Source organism: Myotis nattereri (genome assembly GCF_964212035.1).
Source record: "Myotis nattereri genome assembly, chromosome: 8".
Classification (NCBI taxonomy): Eukaryota; Metazoa; Chordata; class Mammalia; order Chiroptera; family Vespertilionidae; genus Myotis; species Myotis nattereri.
In genome coordinates, this window is record NC_138083.1 from 26,409,373 (window position 1) to 26,427,436 (window position 18,064).

An 18,064-nucleotide genomic window follows, 5' to 3' on the forward strand; every position below is an offset into this window, starting at 1 on the left:
TTATTCACATAAATCACTATTGTGTAGTAAATAATGCATGTTAATATATTTTGAAAATTATTGATAAATAACTTTAGTCAAAATTAAATTTATAACATTGAAATGTCTTCTTATACTATCACCTATCGATTCTAATACAAAATCATTAAATGTTTTAAGGTTATTTTCTACTTTAAAATAAACTAACCAGTAAACTGATACATACATTTTATATTCATTTGTATCTGCTCCAAAAGTTAGGAAAAGTTCATGTTTCTTGTTCCAAACCAACCTCCTTTATCTGTGCTATTTATTCTTTGCCAACTCTTAAAATATGTTTGAGGTAACTCCATCATATGTCATTGCTTTCTCTGACACCTATATCAGGACTATAAATGTATACTTAGGTGTGTATATGTACATCATATAAACATATTCACATATACATATATACTTATATATACACATATTATATATAAAATTTATATATGATATGCACTCTTTAGAGATTTCCACCAGAGATGACTATCAACGAGTTTCGGGTTTTATCCACCTTTGCCAACATGACCAACTTTCATTTCATTTTTTTCATTTAAGTGACCAATTGTTTAACCAAATTAAGTAAAGAGTATTGTACATTAGAAACCTCAATTCTCTTATTATATTTGGTCATCCTTACTTTCCACAGAGACCACTATCATGTAATCACCATAAGTTGATTCATTAAACATGTATTTTGTACTTAGTATTTCTCGTTACTGTGATGAGAGATTACAGTGTGGTAGTTCACAAGTTATAAATGTCGGTGAAAGTATAACACTTTACTATGCATCGTGCTATTGAGCCAATAATTGCAAGTTTCTCTTAAGTAGGAGGGGAAGTCTGTTATTGTTTCGATTTTCCAGCTAAAGTCTCAGTGATAAAGACAATAGGAGATGAGTTCCTTTCACATGACCTCAGGACTTACTACACATGGCCAACCCGTCCAGAGGTCACCTCTGCAGTCCATGTATGAGCAGAACTTGCATTGCAGAAGACGCTTCTTCAAAGAGAATTCTCAGGAGAAAAGACTGGTTTCCTTTCCTTCCCTATCAGCTCAAAACAACTGCCTAAAACAACCCTTCATACCTTGGGACTCTCTGTAACCAGAGAGGCTGTTATTCTATTCCCTGGCTAGTTGCTAGTCTCCTGCAGAACCTCATAACCTGCTCAGTGGGCGTGTGCAAGGTTGGAACCCTCAAGCCTGTTGGATGCTGCCTACAATAGTAGAGCAAGGCAACTGAGCCTCAGTAAACGTGGAAATGGTCTACACTTCAGTTTAATGGTGCTAATGTGAGTTTTCCTGGAGATCAAATGGACACCATGGAGGACAGTGAGGTTGTAGTGATCCTGAAAGGTCTCCACCCAAGTGGGCTGCCTGGACAGCCGGGACACTCCGGTGATATACCACCAAAGGATAGGAGTTGAAGGTCATGAGTGGTTACCCAAGATTTGCACTGTATACATCCAATAATGGCATGGTGTCAATGACCCAGCATGGGATCACCAAAGAACCCATCAGGGTGTGTATGAAAAAGAACTGCCCATGAAACATGCCCACCAGCTGAGCACAGCAGCCTTGACCTCTTTTCTGCCCCTGCCGATTCTGGAGCGGACAGAGACGCTGGGTAGAAGGAGGAGCAGAGAGAAGAGTTAAACTAGAAATGAACTGATCACCAAGCCAGGGGTCAGGCCAGAGAATGGAAAAGAGGAGAACCTATAAACTGGGCAGGAAAACTAAAGTTTAACTTATACTGTGCCAGTTTTCCTAATATTTGAAAATTAGATTGTTTCAGTACTTTAAAATGACTCAAAAGCTATGGGATCTGCCAAAAATATCATCCAAAGCAAAAGTGGGAGAAGAATCAAGCTATTTTCTGTTGTGTCTTACTAAAAGTGACTCTTCCAACAAACTAGCTGCACCAATAAGTATCCAACCCATTCAAGATTATTTTTGTAGTTAAATCAGAAAGAAAACTGAGAAGATATAGCAAATCAAAATGATAATTTGATATACCTGCTAAAACTTTAACTTCTGCTAAAACTTAAGGTATAATAATAATAGTTTTTTTAACCAAAGAATTTTTATGCATATATGCATAACCCATGGACACAGACAATAGGGTGGTGAAGGCTTAGGGTTGGGTGTGGGGGCAGGCTAGAAGGGGTCAATGGGGGAAAGGGGAGACATATGTAATACTTTCAACAATAAAGATTTAAATAAAAATTTAAAAAATAATTTTAAAAAGCAAAATACACTACTCACACTCTACAAAGAGAAACACTTTAAATAGAAACACAAAAATAGGTTGGAAGAAAGTAAAAAGTTATACCACACATGCAAACAATAAGCAAAAAATAGTCGAATTAATATAAGACAAATAGACTTCAACACAAGAAGTATTACCAGAGACAAAAAGGAACACTTCGTGATGATAAAAGTGTAAAACTGAAAGAATTATACAAGCCTAAGCTCTTCACTTAAGAGATAATAAGCAAAATGAGACGGATGACTTGCTCAAGGACACTTTGTCAACTAAGAGAATCTCCAGCTACAAGTCTCTTCTCCCAATTCCCTTTTTCTTTTAATTTATTTTTATTGTTAAAAGTATTACAGATGTTCCCTTGTTTCCCCCATTGACACCCTCCAACCTGCTCTCACCCTTTCCCGAGGTCTTCGCCAAACTTAGCCTTTTTCATATAACCAGTGCCTCAAATCTGAGCTCATTCAACACAAAACAACCAGCCTACATGGTCAAAACCATAAACTTCCCAAATAAAAAGTACCTAGTGGGATGCCTGACCTTTACTGGGCACTTGAAAAATGTTGGTTTCCTTCCCAAGACATGTAAGAAAACTTTTAAAAGGTATTTTCCCTGTGTGGGATCCTCAGGCATAAAGCATGTCCTTTTCAATCTAGATAAAATGAGTTTCTGATGATCACTTCTTACACGTCAGCTCTGCCCAACTCTTTGCATGTTCATTTGTTCTAAGTGAGTAAAGCAGACAGGGTAAAAAATTTCAATGATAATTGAATTTATATCACCTCTTACTCTCCAAATGAGTCACGCAATGGACACCTTTCATAACATTCCTCCAAAAAAAAGTATGAACATATCATTTTGTTCAAAGGAAAAGACACATTCCTCCAGATGTTGTGGTTATAATAATCAAAGAGTCACAGCCTCGGTAATGCAAGACCAACCTTCAGTTTTGCTAAGGATTCTTCAGAAAGTGAACTCTTTCTTGTGGGTAAGTTTGTGCTATATAAAGCCAAATTCCTATATAAAATGTTGACATATCTTAACAATTTTCTGGAGCTTTTAAAAATATATTTTTTATTGATTTCAGAGAGGAAGGGAGAGGGAGAGAGAGATAGAAACATCAATGATGAGAAAGAATCATTGATTGGCTGCCTCCTGCATGCCCCACACTGGGGATCAAACCCTTGACCTGAGCATATGCCCTGACCAGGAATTGAACCATGGCCTCCTGGTTCATAGATCGATGCTCAACCACTGAGCCATGCCTGCCAGGCATTTTCTGAATTATTTTTATTACATTACTGGGATGTTATAGGAATAGGTACTTAGAATCACAGTGGGCTTTACGTTTTCAGAGTCTAGTCAATTCTCCTAAATTCAAAGTTATAGTCAAGGTCAATATATGTTCAACCCAGAAAAGTGGGTGTCAGAAAGGTAGATAGATGGCTTCTGTCCACCTCACATAACCACATGAAATTTAAGAGCAAGACAAAACTTGACAACTAATGTTTAAAACAATGCACTGCTTAACTACCAATTTTAGAAAGAGCAGAATACATACAAACCCAAATGAGCATATAGAAAACCATGAAAAAAGAAGTAAAAATAACATCATATGATTAGTGTCCCAATCTAACATATTCATTTTAGGACACATTCAAGCAACTATTCTTTGTTAGCTACTGTTTAATCTGATTTAAAAACTGAGAGTGTGTTATAATTGCTTAAAAGAACCAAATGGCTTAAATTTAGTTTATTCAAATAAATTCAAATGAATTCATGAGGTCATTGAAATTCCATGCATATACATAGAGGCATCTCATTGCTTTGACCACAATTCTATGATGTAACTATATCATGTTCTGGGTAGAGTATTTTAAACAAAATATACAGTATCACATCTAAACTAGCAAATTTCTTTGTGCTTTTAGGAGATAGCACTATCCTGTTTAAAAAGCACCAAAACAAGGCTGAAACTGCTTTGGCTCAGTGGATAGAGCGTCGGCCTGCGGACTGAAAGGTCCCAGGTTCGATTCCGGTCAAGGGCATGTACCTTGGTTGCTGGCACATCCCTAGTAGGAGATGTGCAGGAGGCAGCGGATGTTTCTCTCATCGATGTTTCTAACTCTCTATCTCTCTCCCTTCCTCTCTGTAAAAAAATCAATAAAATATATTTTTTTAAAAAGCACCAAAACAAGCAAAATACTACAATGCACTTAATGAAAGTCCACAGAATTTATAGTCCACACAAAAGAATATCAGAGAAAAAAAATCGCTAACTACCTAAAAACATATTAATATATTTCCTGAACTGCTTAAAAGCTAAGGTAAAAGTTAAAAGTTAAGAAAAAATAACCAAAACCATTTTTATTTTTTAACAGATTTACTCCAGGACTGAGATAGATAGCAGAGAAATTCAAAATGTACACATTACTTATCAAATTATAAATTAGATGGTGATTCAAGTTCATAATTACAGAAATGATTTAAGCTCATTAACATGAAGTGTTTCAACTCCTCAAAGAGGGATGTAACTCACATAGGTGGGGAGAGAGGGAGAGAGAGAGACTTCTTTTCTGAAGGTCTGTCACTACCTGAGGGTTGGAAGCCCGGATTCACCAGCACTGTTTCCTTGCATCATATTCCTTCTGCAATGCAATGGCTGCTTTCACGTCTGGGAGGAAATGGGAAGGAATTTCTCTTGAGATATTCTGGACCAGAAACCCTGTTTAGAAGTGAGGTATGCCTTCCAGGTGATGTATGCCTACACCTCCAAAACAAAGCTAGAAGAGCCTTGGTTTGGTAAAACGTGGAACACTTCTAGGTTTTTAAAAGGCACTGACTGCTCTCAATGGAGAACTGGGCTCCTCCTGGTTCTCCATCTTAATGTAAAACCAGTTGGTCTGCCATGCTTATAAATTCAAGCTGAGAAAACAAAACTTAACATGCGACAGAACGGATCAGAGAGCCTGATTCAAGCAGAGTCACTTTCAGGAGAGGTATCAATACCCACATCATCCTCGCTTTTAAATTTCCTCCTTTCCCTCTGGTAGGCGCACAAGAAATCTCTGCGTGTTACTTACGACAGATGGGAGAGGAACTTTAACCAGTTACTTTGAAATTCTTTCAAAGGGAATGAAAAATGGACAGAATGAGGCCAGACTTAAGACTCTCAGAGGACCTCATAGGTCCAAAAAGACTAAATAAAAGGAAATATTCTCTGACTGTATTTCTAACATGCAATTGTGAAGTATTTTCTCATCAGCTACAATAACTAAACTATAATCGTTTTAAATGTTGTCTCCATTCAAATTTGAATAATGACATCTCTGATAATTAACATACTTAGCCAGCACATTTTCAACACAAAGTTAAAGAAATTTGCTACATAAAAAAAGATGCTAATTGTGAAGAAGGAACCTCTTGAACATGACTGACACTCCAAGCTTGGGGAGGACAGCACAATGAAGACTGTCAACGCCACTATTTTCATCAGATTCAACTGACATGACGAATACAATGCTCCCTCCGACCTCAGGAAGTAAAAGGTGATCTTAAAAACAATATTCAGCAAAATATGTTCCTTCAATTAATTAATTATTCTCTTGCTTTCTCTCTTTGGCACTGATATATTCACACATCATTTTGAAAATGAAATGCTATAAGAAAATAAATACAAAGCATTTTTATGTTACCCAGAGTCCCATTTAATAAAATAATCTGATTAAATGCTTTTTTGCTCTATAGATCTAGCCATGTTTGAAATAAGGAAATGTCTCTGAATCAGAGTGCTAACACACCGTAAGAAAAATAAGCATACCTTGAGTAAAAATCGAACTCATAAAAAGAAAAAAACAGCATGGGAGTGTGCCCACCGGGAATAAATGGTAAACTAATCTTTAGGAAAACGTCTAAGTATCAGAATTTCTGTTAGCAAAAGTAATGAATATAGAGTTTTCAAATTACTGATCATCTTTCCAAATTGATCACTGTGCTACATCCTGGTGACCAGTGTAAATAATCATGGAATACTTTTTTCCTCTGTAATAAGTCTGCAGATGGCTTCAATTTATTAAGCATGGCACATCTTCTGCTTATTCATCAGATTGCTTTCCTAATTTGCCCAGTCTGCAGAATTGCAATAATGGCATTTAGCTATTCATTCATTTAAGACACACTGATTTAGTCTCTAATATGCACCAGATTCATCCCTTCCCTAAGAAAGTCATATGTGGCTAAAATTTGCCAATCCTTCTACAGGAGGACCGATGTGGGAAACCCAATCTGGAGGTGAAGTCAAGGAAGGCTTTGTGAAGAAGATGGCAGCTGTGCGAAGTCTGTAAAGGCCTGTAGGACTCAGCCAGCTGAAGAAGATTGAGTGCAAACTCAGCAAAGGCACTGTGGCCACAGACTTTATGTTCTTGGAATTGTAATATAGCTTAGTGTAGGTCAGTGATGGCGAACCTTTTGAGCTCGGCGTGTCAGCATTTTGAAAAACCCTAACTTAACTCTGGTGCTGTGTCACATATAGAAATTGTTTGATATTTGCAACCATAGTAAAACAAAGACTTATATTTTTGACATTTATTTCATATATTTAAATGCCATTTAACAAAGAAAAATCAACCAAAAAAATGAGTTCACGTGTCATCTCTGATTCGCTATCACTGGTGTAGGTGATGCAGATAAAGATATTAAAATTTCATTGTACAGGTCCAGCTGTATTTGGCAAATTAGGGGAACTGGATTAAGTCCTGAAGCATTTTAGAAGTGATGCTATAATATGATTTCTTTTCTGCAAATTACTTTAGCTGAGTATAAAGAATGAAGTAAAGGGACAAAGACATAAGCTTATAAAATAGTTGTTTATTTGTCTACATCTTCTGTAAACCCCTGAGGGCAAGAGCCCTCACTGGATCACTAATACAGTACCTTATACTCACTTAGTAACAAACAGAATACATGAATGTTAGAATAAATGAGAAAGAAGCACAATAGGGAAATTGATTGAAGGGTACTGGAACAATCAAGGCATGAAACACAGAGAACATAAACTTGGACAGTGTCAGGCAACAGGAAGAGGAGTGGACAGAAATGCAAGATACTAATAGATAAATGCAATAGATTGGCGACCTGTTTCATGAAAAGTTAGAACCCAAGATGAGACATAGATTTGGAGCAAAGTTGAGGACTTCTGTTTTGGACACAATGATTTGACCATACCCATAGGACTTCAACATTAAGATCTCCAGCAGACAACTGGCTAGAACTGGAGCTTGGACAAAGGGTCAGGAATATAGAAGCATCAGTAAATAGGTGGTTGTACAAATGATAGAAGTGGATGAGTTATCTCATGCAGAAAGAGACTGTAGAGCGAGAAAGTCAAGAACAATGTTGAGAACTCCAAAAAATACCATTTTAATGACTGGGTGGTGGACAAGAAGTTATGAAGCTCTGCTTCTAACATATGAGAATTGTATAGAATGTAGAATGAACAAGCAAGCTCTTACAATTTTTGCTGTTAAGCCTAGAAGGTTAACAGCAAAAATGAATTAATCTAGTGCAATTCCTTCAGATTGGAGAAGAGATATGACTTCCCCAGAGCCACTGAGTCAGGGAATTTGCACAGCAGCAGTTTGATAATAGCTAGGGTCTTGGTTTCTTAACACCATAAAAATTGAGGGTAAGAAGAGATGAACTCTGATATTACTTTTAGCACTAAGAGTTTATGATTCTAATCAAGTTTCATTGCTTGTTCATTCAGGACAAATATACAAACCAAACAAAGCAGTCTTCACCTTTTCAAACAACAAGATGAAGAAAAAGAGAGAATAAATGAGCCTGAAATCTCAGAGTCTTACTGCCATGCTGAACAAATGGGGAAACACAGCTTGTTCGTTCCTACTCAGTGATGCTAATGATTCAGTTAAATTGACTTCTTTGAATGAAAATTACTGTTAATAACTTTAATTTCCTCCTAGTCTCACCCCCTAGGTACCTGACATTTTAGATAAAATATTTTCATAAAATATTAAAAGCAAAGGCATGATATCTTGGGTATCTCTACTCCTTGTTGCAGACTTTACTAATCCCTTCTGTCTATAACCTACACTTTTAGTTCTTCCAGAAATACATAAAGTATTTATGTGTTCTATGCAATTCCAAAGAAACACAATCCATTCCAAATAACCTAAAAAAAAAAATTCAGTTACTCTAAGATCCACTACAAATATTACTGATACCAGCCATGTCGCATTATAGAACATTCCCAACTTCAATTTAAATATAAGCATTTGTGGCTGCAGATCTTTTTGTTGTTTGTGTGGTTGTTGCTTTTTTGTCCACAAAACCAAACCATAGGCTTTCCTTCCTGAATTGACCTCTCATCCATGCACACCTCTCCTTCAGAATGGCAGTTGGGTAGATCCTGCCATTTGCCTCCCAGACCTATTCACCATCCTTCCCCACCCCTCCTCCTCTGCCTTGCCCTCTGGCATTTGTCTGGGTTCAACTAATGGAACTTACAGGCAGAGGTTAGGGGACAAGAGGCGAGGGAGGTAGGCCTACTTATTCCCCTGTTGTGTCGCTGCAGAGCCATTACAGGTTGTGCCCCTCTGCTCTACAAAAGGACACAGCTCTCTGGGACTGCCCTTCTTGCCTCCCCATGGCTGCTATGTCCCTGTTCAGCACTCATCCCAGTTGTGTTCCGCACACATGTCCACGCCTCCTAAAGGATCCCTTTATTAAGTCCTTCTCAAAGGACCTGGTTAACACATGCCATCTGCTCCCCAGCAGGGCCCTGAATGACACAGGGTTAGAGTGACCAGGTGGGGCCCTCCACTGTGGCTTTCAGCGATTTTCAAAGGAAGTCATCTGTAAACAGTAGAACACGAGAGCACTTCCATGAGCAAAACCTAGTATAGACTTTCCTGAATATGCAAGGTTTCCAAGCCAAGAAAATATGACTGGATCCTACCATATTTCCACAATTCACAGTATGCTATAAAAATAAATATGCAGAAGGCATACAATCAGAATCTAAATATCATTGCCAAACTAAAATTTTTTCTTAAAAATGGATGTCTGGAGAAACAGATGAAAGAAGCAAATCAATCTTTGAAAACAGAAACAATATTTTACTTCCTGCTAGTTATCCATATCAAGATTTGCTAGAGATGATTCCAAGTCTTTCAAGGGATGTTGCAAAGTTCTAAAAATAAACTAATAATGCATTTCATCTTATTGATAACAACTATAGTTATTAAAGTTGTCACTTCTGAAAATAGTTGGAAGTGAGTGACCTAGATTTTCTGTATTTTCCTCTGTATCTCTCTAAATGAAAATACAGTGTAGTTTCCAATTTATATAGTCCTTTGTCTGTATAACATTTCTAAATATCATGGAAATAAACTTCAGGTATCTATTAAAACTCAATAAGACAACATTATCTCTGAACCTGCTAATTCTCTAAGTAGAAGGTGAAAGAGATTTTAAATAATTAAGTATTTGAAAGTCAAAAGCTATAAATATACCTGGATAGAATTTTTAGCAATGAAATTAACTTGAGTTTCCCAGGTCATTATCAACCTCTGCTGGCTGTGCAGACTAAGCCTCAGTCCTTCAACCATATATTCAAGGGTACTTGTGACATATCCCGCGTGTGCGGGGCCTTCATTTTCACAGCTGACCAAATTGATTAGAATACAGATTTCCAACTTTGATTCTACAAGATCTCTCTTTGCTAAGCAGTTTTTAAATTAGCCTTTTAACTGGTAAATTCTTTTTGATTAAGTACTGTATTTTCAAAGAATTTGAAGGAGAAAGACTATTTCTAAAGTCACTTCCTGGTGTACTGTTTATAAGTGAAATCTGACTAAATCAGTGAAGCAATATAACAATGTGGGCATGCTTCAACTGGAGGATATGTTCATAATTTGAGGTTCAATGAGATAGAAATTTCATGGGGAACTTCTCTAAAGGCAATTTGGCAGTGCTCTCTCAAAATGTAAAAAGTGCATATACTTTTGACCAAAGAGTTCCATTTCTATGAATTAAGCTACAAGGAATTCTCACGCAGATGAACAAAGATCTATGTGCAAAAAATTTCAATCTTTCAGTTTGCAACACTGAAAACAGGGGAATGGTTGAATAAAGTACAGTGCATCAATACTACCAAATTTTATGTAATGTTAGAAAGAAAAAGATAAGTAGTATACTGACATGAGATCTCTATAACATAGACTTAAGCAAACAAAGCAAGTTCCAGAAAAACGCATACAGTAGGATCCAGTTTATATAATAAGGGGTGTATATATACTTATATATGTAAATGCCTAGAAAAAGAAGAGGGAAGAGGCGCTCTAAGCTGTTGCCAATGGTTATATCTGGGAATGGGTGTAGGTGGGAAAGAGCATTTTACATTTTGCTTCTGCATTTTTGCATTATCATTTCAACTTGAACATATTAATGTATCACATACATCAATTTGTAAAGCAATTAAAATTTTAAATTAATAGAAATTCTAGGGGCCTTTGGTGATTTGTGCAGTGAGAGAAACCCATCCAAACCCCATCTGGCAAGGAATTTCACTCTTACTTGATCCAATGGGACCTCTTATTTAAGAGCCAAAGGAAAGCCTGGCTGTTAAGTAACTGCACATTGACACTCTAAGCTGCAGAAACAGATCTACATTCTACATGGCCAAGACAAATACAACAACTACAAAATAGAAATGGGGACATTCGCTGACTGGTTAGACTTCAAATAAGTGACACAGGCAAGAACCCTCCATGTCCCCATAAATGAAGTCCCCCATTTCTCCATGCTTAGGTGTTCCTATTTTAAATGGGCACCACAAAATAGAAGAGAAAGCCAAGTTCTGTCCCCCTCCCCCGCCCTCAACTTTGTATATCTGCTAATATCTTAGAAAAAATGAAGGAGGGGACAAACAGGCAGAAATGCAACATCTGAAACTTATGTGCACTGGAAATAAATGGCCACAGCAACCTTTGTAAGAAATTAAATAGGAGGGGAAAATCGCATGAACAAAGAAGACACCATGCTTACTTAAAGATGAAACCACTGACATTGTCTATTACACAGTGTTTCAAGCACTTATAGTTGACAAAGGGTTCAAAATAGGAGCTCATGAGCCAAAGGCGTTCCATAACCGTCTTTTGTTTGGCCGGCCACCCCATGAGCTGACACATTTGTTTTTATTTTAATTATTTCTAACCATTTTAAAAGAAGATCTCGCACTGACAATAAATAAATCATGTGCCTCTTGCAAATGTAGAGAGGGTGGCAACCCTGAGCCACATGCCCACCCGGCAGAAACCTGGCAGACCTGCAGGGAGCTACTCCCTAGGAAGGGGCATGGCTGAGCGCCCCATGCCCACAGCAGCACCCACCACTCACTGAGCTCTCTGATACCTGGGCAGCTGCATGTTGCTTACCTGGCCCTTTAAGAAATCAGAGTATGCTACACCCTGATCGGTACCGTGAGGAATCTCATCAGGTAAAAGCTGGCCCTCCAGAAAACAGGCTTTTTTAGGCTCCCCCAGAGCAGCATTCAGTGACCTTCCTCGCTCAGACTTCTGGCCCATGCAACTGCAGCAACAAAAGCACCTAGAATTAGATGAGGACTCGGGGCTTTATCCTCAACGGCCTATTTCAATTCCTTTCACAGCAGGCTTGCCAGAAGCATCTCAGTTATATCTCAGCCCAGTGACTTTAAATAATGGTCACAAAAACATTTTATTGTAACAAACGTTTCAGCAGCACGTATTTGGGTGGCGGGTAACATAGTATAGTGGTTTCAAGTTGGAGTTCTGGGGTCGATCTACCTGGGTTTGAACCCTATCCCTAACTTTAACTCCCTGACTTTCCCAAGCCTCAGTTTCCCCAAGTGTAAGATAGAGATACCATTATTAACCACCAAAAAATTTTGTTGGGAGTATTAAAGGGTGTGTTCAACAGATGTCTGTTGTTTTGTCACTGTTGGTGCTATGACTGTATAAAGCAGAGAATGTGAGTGTCCCATTGAAGCCCAGGGAAAACAAGAGCCATGAAGCCTCCTCCTAAACATCAGAGATCCCCAAATTATTCTAGTGGATGACTCTCTCCTTCCAGGCCTGAATGGCTTAAGGTGGCCTTTCAAAAAAGCCTATCTGGGAGACACAGATGCTCTGGGGATAGCATCTGGCCCACTGAGTTATATTTCAAAACCCCACAGTCACAGAATTTTGAGGCAGGAATGAGTTAATGTTAGGTCCCTCTGCATGGGGACAGGCAAGTCCAGAAGATCTGGCCCTTCAGAGTGGCTCTAAAAGGTGACTGAACCTTCTGCATTGCCCAAGGACTAGAGCAGTGATGGCGAACCTATGACACACGTGTCACCTCTGACATGCGAACTCATTTTTTTGGGGTTGATTTTTCTTTGTTAAATGGCATTTAAATATATAAAATAAATATCAAAAATATGTCTTTGTTTTACTATGGTTGCAAATATCAAAAAATTTCTGTATGTGACACGGCACCAGAGTTAAATTAGGGTTTTTCAAAATGCTGACACGCCGAGCTCAAAAGGTTCGCTATCACTGGACTACAGCAAGTGTCCCTTAAGAGAAGTTTTATAGGCATTGACTCAGCCTGCTTCATATGGCATTTGTCCCCATAGAGGAGGAGAATGGGAGGGTGAGCAGTGATATGAGTAGTATTAGCAGAAGAACTAATAGCAGTTGTAGCAACAGCAGCAGTAACACAATACCCAGCATCATTCATAGGGCCAGGCACTTTTTGCCCTATTGGGTTATTCTCATTTTACAGCTGGGGCACCTGAAGCTTGTAGTGGATGCCCAGAGTTACACAGGGAATACACAACATAGTCAGGATTTGAGCTCAGGTCTGGCCTGATTCCAACACCTGCAGTTCTCAGTATCATCGCACTGCTGGGTAGGGATATGGCTGAGCTGCCTTGCACAGCAGGCCCACAGAGCAATCCCCCACTTTTCCACCCAGCTGCCTCCGAGAGGAAGTGTGTCTAGAGCAGTTGTCTTTTACCTCAAGTGGGTTACAAACACCCTTTCAATCTGGTGAATCCTATGGACTCTGGTCAGCTTAATTTTTAAATGCATAAAATCAAGTACAAAGGAAGCCAATTATACTGATGTATCAAAATAATCTTTAAGCAATTCTAATACCTGTCCTATTATCTGAAAGTAAGTGAAAATAAAGATGCAATTCACTTGCCAGCTATATTCATGAACCCGCCAAACTCCTGAGGTGAAGAACTCCTGTTCTGAGGGAAAGAATGAGATGTCAAGCTGCTGGTCTGTGATCTCTCCCCTCTGGATGAGCTGCTTAACATTAATTATTTTGAGTTCTTTTCTTCCTCCTGTTCTAAGGACACTTCTTCGTTCGTGTCTGGGAGCCAAAAACACCCTTGAATTGTTCAGGAGAAAAGAATACTTTAAGAAGGGCAATGTATCTTAAAGAGATGATATTCCTGGCCCATGGGTGGCTCAGTAGCTAGAGGTGGAATTTCCCAGTCCTCAGCACACCAAAGGATCATGGGAGAAGAGCTGTGAAGGAGACTCCCAATCAAGGGCATAAGATAACACTATCTTGAGGTCACATGGGTGACTTTCTCTTGGAAGGTTTTACAGGTAGTAGGCAAGAGAGGTGTTCAGTGAAAAACCTTCTCCAGACTGATGTCCCTTTCAACTATTTTGATTCCACAAAGAAAAGGAAAGAGAAAGTAGATGGGGTTCATGCAGAGAAAATAAAAACTCCGCTGGTCATTCATCCTCTTGTACATAAGGATCTCCTGGCTACAATTGGGACCATAGGGCATCCATCACTGCTTTCATCTCCTTTATAAACTTGGGCTCCACCTTCAGCATGTGAAAAGCATCCAAAGGCATGCGCTTCCAGCCAGCCTTTTAGAAAATGGGATTTGGGGGGTGCTTGTTGCAACCAAGTGAAATAGGCCTTGAGAAGAAAAGTGACCCTGAGGGTGATTTTTTGAAAGCAGCCTTATTTCCAATACAATGCAAACTTCTCACTCACCTAATCAATAATGCATTTACTTCCACTGGGGGGGGAGGGGGTGAAATAAACTCATTTTTATATTTGGTTAAAGAACTACAATCTCTGAATGTGCAAAACCTTTATATCATTCTATGTATAACTAGATAAATAATACTACACCTTGAGGAAGTATTTCTCCTTTAAGGGAGAGGCTTTATCAAAAGAAAACCTATGAAACAGAAAAACAACTACTCAGGAATGTAAGAAAGACCTGCACAAGGTTATTATATTTCCTGGATATTACAAGGAAGTAGAAATGCAGGATGGATAGTACTGAGAATGAAGCAGTGTCCTCGCAAACACAGTTAACATTTGCACACCAACGGCAAAACCACAGAAAGTCCCTGCTGCCTACTCACAGCCATGAAAAATAAAGCTCTATGTAGGTGGATATCTTTTTGACAGCCACTAATAAGGCCTACATTATGAAGTTCACATTATGAAGTGAAAAGCAACTATTTTAAAAACTTCAGTCTGGACTTGAAATACCAACTGTGATCATTAAAGCGGCTCCATTAGTCCTTGACCTCGTTTTGCATATCAAACGCAAAAGTTCTGGGTTTTATAGGATTCACTGTGGTTAACAGTTTGTTAAAAACTCGAGTCTGCAGAGCGAATAAACATGATCTTTCAGTCTTTAAAAGTGTCACAAAGATGATAATTTAATCACAATCTGCTAAATAATGTTAAGCTTCAAGAATGCTTTTGCTTTCCCCAAAATATCTGAGTTCACTATTAAAGGCATTTGTGGAGAACATGAGAAATACATAATCTTCTTTCCCAGGACTCTATTACCTAAGGGCTGTGATCCAAAATGATTACATTTATTTTCAACCTACGATTTTAACATTTAAAAATTAAATGAACTCGGCAGCCAATTATTAATGTGGTTTTAAATAATCCAGAAAAGGTATTCCTTAATTCTGATATTTGAGTTTGTAGGCTACATCTGAAAGTTTGAGGATGAAAATGCAGCAGACACAATATCAAGAAGTAAGTTCACTTATAATCACATCCTTTCACAAGTTAGCATAGCTATGTGATCAGTTCCAGGAAAACAACAGAGCAGCACTGAAGCTCAACTTCACTTCAACTGTAACGTGGAGAGAGGGTGGGTTAGGGGTGAATATGAGGCAAGTACTTAGTCATCATTTCAATTCTTAATAAATCAAACCCCCAAATGGATTCAGCGGTATCCTAGGAAAGTGCCATGATCGTTTGGATTGCCGAATATAACTGCTCCCTGTTGCCAAAATCAGCAGTATACATTAATCTAAAAACAGTTGGATATGTTCTTGGGAAAGACAGAATATCGGCGCTACGGGTACTGCCTAGGTCTCTGCCTGGGGATGAAACAGACCAAAGAGATGATTCAGACGTTTAAAAACCCATTTCTGCAAAACCTTTCCAGTAACCCTTAATACTTTTAAACTTCCATATTTCACTACCTCATACGACAAAAAAAAACACCACCTCAAGATTCCAGGGCATTCAAGTAGTGTCGCATCACTCCCATTTTCAGGCATACAAATATAAAACTTAGAAAAGAGTGTTTCAGAACAAAGCTCTTCTGTGTGGGTGTGCATTTGTAAAATAAAGGCAGCATTATCCCGACAGTTATAAATGTGTACCCAGTGATCAAATGGAGTCCTAGAAATTCTGTTTTGACAGTCACTTGTAGAATAGCATTTTCACCAGTGATTAATTCAGAGCTGGGTAATGATATCATCAAAGCGAAATCAAAACTACTTGCGGATGGCTGAGCAATAATATAGTTGGAGGTAAGGGTAATCGCTAATCTAATACAGGGTACCTTTAGATGTGTGATAATATATTACATGCAAAGGGTTACTCATTTGGGCAGCAAAAGTCTCAGGTACCGAAACATGACAATTTAAAAAATGCTATTCCATTTAAAAAGTAGATTTTTATGAAAACAGGTGTTCTCCCAAGATGGCAATCATTTATTAAACTTCTACAGTTCAAAAGAAAGATGACATACTGGATTAAAACGCCAGCTGAAAAACTATGTAAGACCGTCCTATGAAAAACACGGCATTCTAGATTACATAACCGGGATAATGGAGATTAAAGCACAACCCCTGCCCAGCTAGATTTTTTATTCTTTTGCATGATTCTATAACTGAGGCCACTGAAGTTTGAAGAGTTCATAATTTAGGTTCTCAATTAAACCACATATTTTTTAATCCAACAGTTCTGAAAAAACTAAAAAGATAAAGTTAAAATTTTATACACGCACACACATACACGCACAATTTTCCTTTCTGAAGAACACAATTCCCTAGACACTTTCTTGATCTCCTGGAAGATACCCTGGTAAAGTCACCAGTTGCTTTTCTTGGTCCTGTTTACTCTAGGAAACTGATTTTTCTTTAAAGGGGAAACTCCGTTCTAATATAACATTATACAGCTACCTATGTTTGAGTGACATTGCCAACCATACAGATTTACTAGTGGCTATCTCCACATAATGTCTAGACTTCCATGTATCACATTTATGGTGAAAAATAAACGTTTCAGCCAAAACTAAATTTCAAACACTTACTTGAGAGCAATAGCAAGAGGGTGTTGTTGTTTTGTTTTGTTTTTATTGAGGGCCATCTCTTAAATACATGCATATTTAAAGTAATATAATGGGCATTTGCATTTTTCTTTAAAAATTCTAGTTTTCTTGATTCTAGATAAAGTACTTAGATACACTTAGAAACTGGCGAATTCCATATTTCCATACTTCTATACAGTATCGCCTACAAAGTCTACAGTCAGAAGTACTGTACTACATAGATAGAGTAATTAGGTAAGGAAAAGGCAACTTTAAAATTCTGAAAATAAGACCACCTTTATTCTCCCTCACTGGTATGTCAAACACTCCCCCCAGCGTGGGCTGGCCTGTCGGTGTTGTTTTAAGTGGAACTGGTCAGTCATCTATTATTTTCCCAGAAGAGGTAAGAAGATCCACACGCGTATACAATTACATGCGTTGCACGGTGCCAACTATTTCCAACCAAAATAAGCATATACACGTCGGGCCGGGCTATTTCTAGTCAGAAGCGGTGAACGTCTGGACAGAGTCTGGGGGAACCCAGAAGGCGAGGATTACGGGGGCAGGGGGTGTCATCGGGGAACCCCGGGCCCCCGCGCGCACCGGACGCCTGGCACCCTGCACCTGCACAGACTCCCGGCCAGGGCATCCGGGTGCGCGCGCGCGCGACCGGGACGCATCCGCCGGGACCCAAGCAGCCCGGCGGGCCCGGGAGGGCGCATCCTCCGGCGGGACCCGAAATGCCTTCTCCTACCTGTCACTTCGCCTGGAGCTGCTGCCGGGGATGCGGCCGCCGCCGCCGCCTGGAGCCCCCGAGTGTGCGCGCGCGTGGGTGCGCGCGTGTGTCTCCGCGATCTTGGCGGTGCGGCTCACTTACCGCTCCCGGCGCCACCGCCCCCTCCCCCCGAAGGAGCGGCCGCCGAGCCCCCTCCGGCTCTCCCGGCCCCGCCCTCCCGCCGGCCCCCGCCCCTCCTCCAGCCTCCCCGCCTCCCCGTCTCCCCGCCTCCGAGGCGCGCGGTCCTCACCTCCGCGTCGGGCGGGGGTCTCGGCGGGCTCCTCGGCGAAGCCGAGGGCGGGCAGCGCCGGCTCTCTCTGCCCGCCTGCCCGCCTGCCCGCCGGGCTGGGCGCT

The 18,064-nt window shown here is 39.5% G+C and overlaps 1 protein-coding gene across 1 annotated transcript in view; it reads right to left on the reverse strand.

Moving 5' to 3' along the window:
• The window catches only part of PLCB4 (phospholipase C beta 4), a 381,356-nt gene extending 363,522 nt beyond the window's left edge, over nucleotides 1-17,834 (reverse strand). Inside the window, exon 1 of the mRNA XM_081097388.1 lies at nucleotides 17,690-17,834. The gene's annotated coding sequence lies outside the window, so the exon portion shown is untranslated. The remainder of the gene's footprint in view (nucleotides 1-17,689) is intronic.
• Nucleotides 17,835-18,064: the final 230 nt, after the last annotated feature.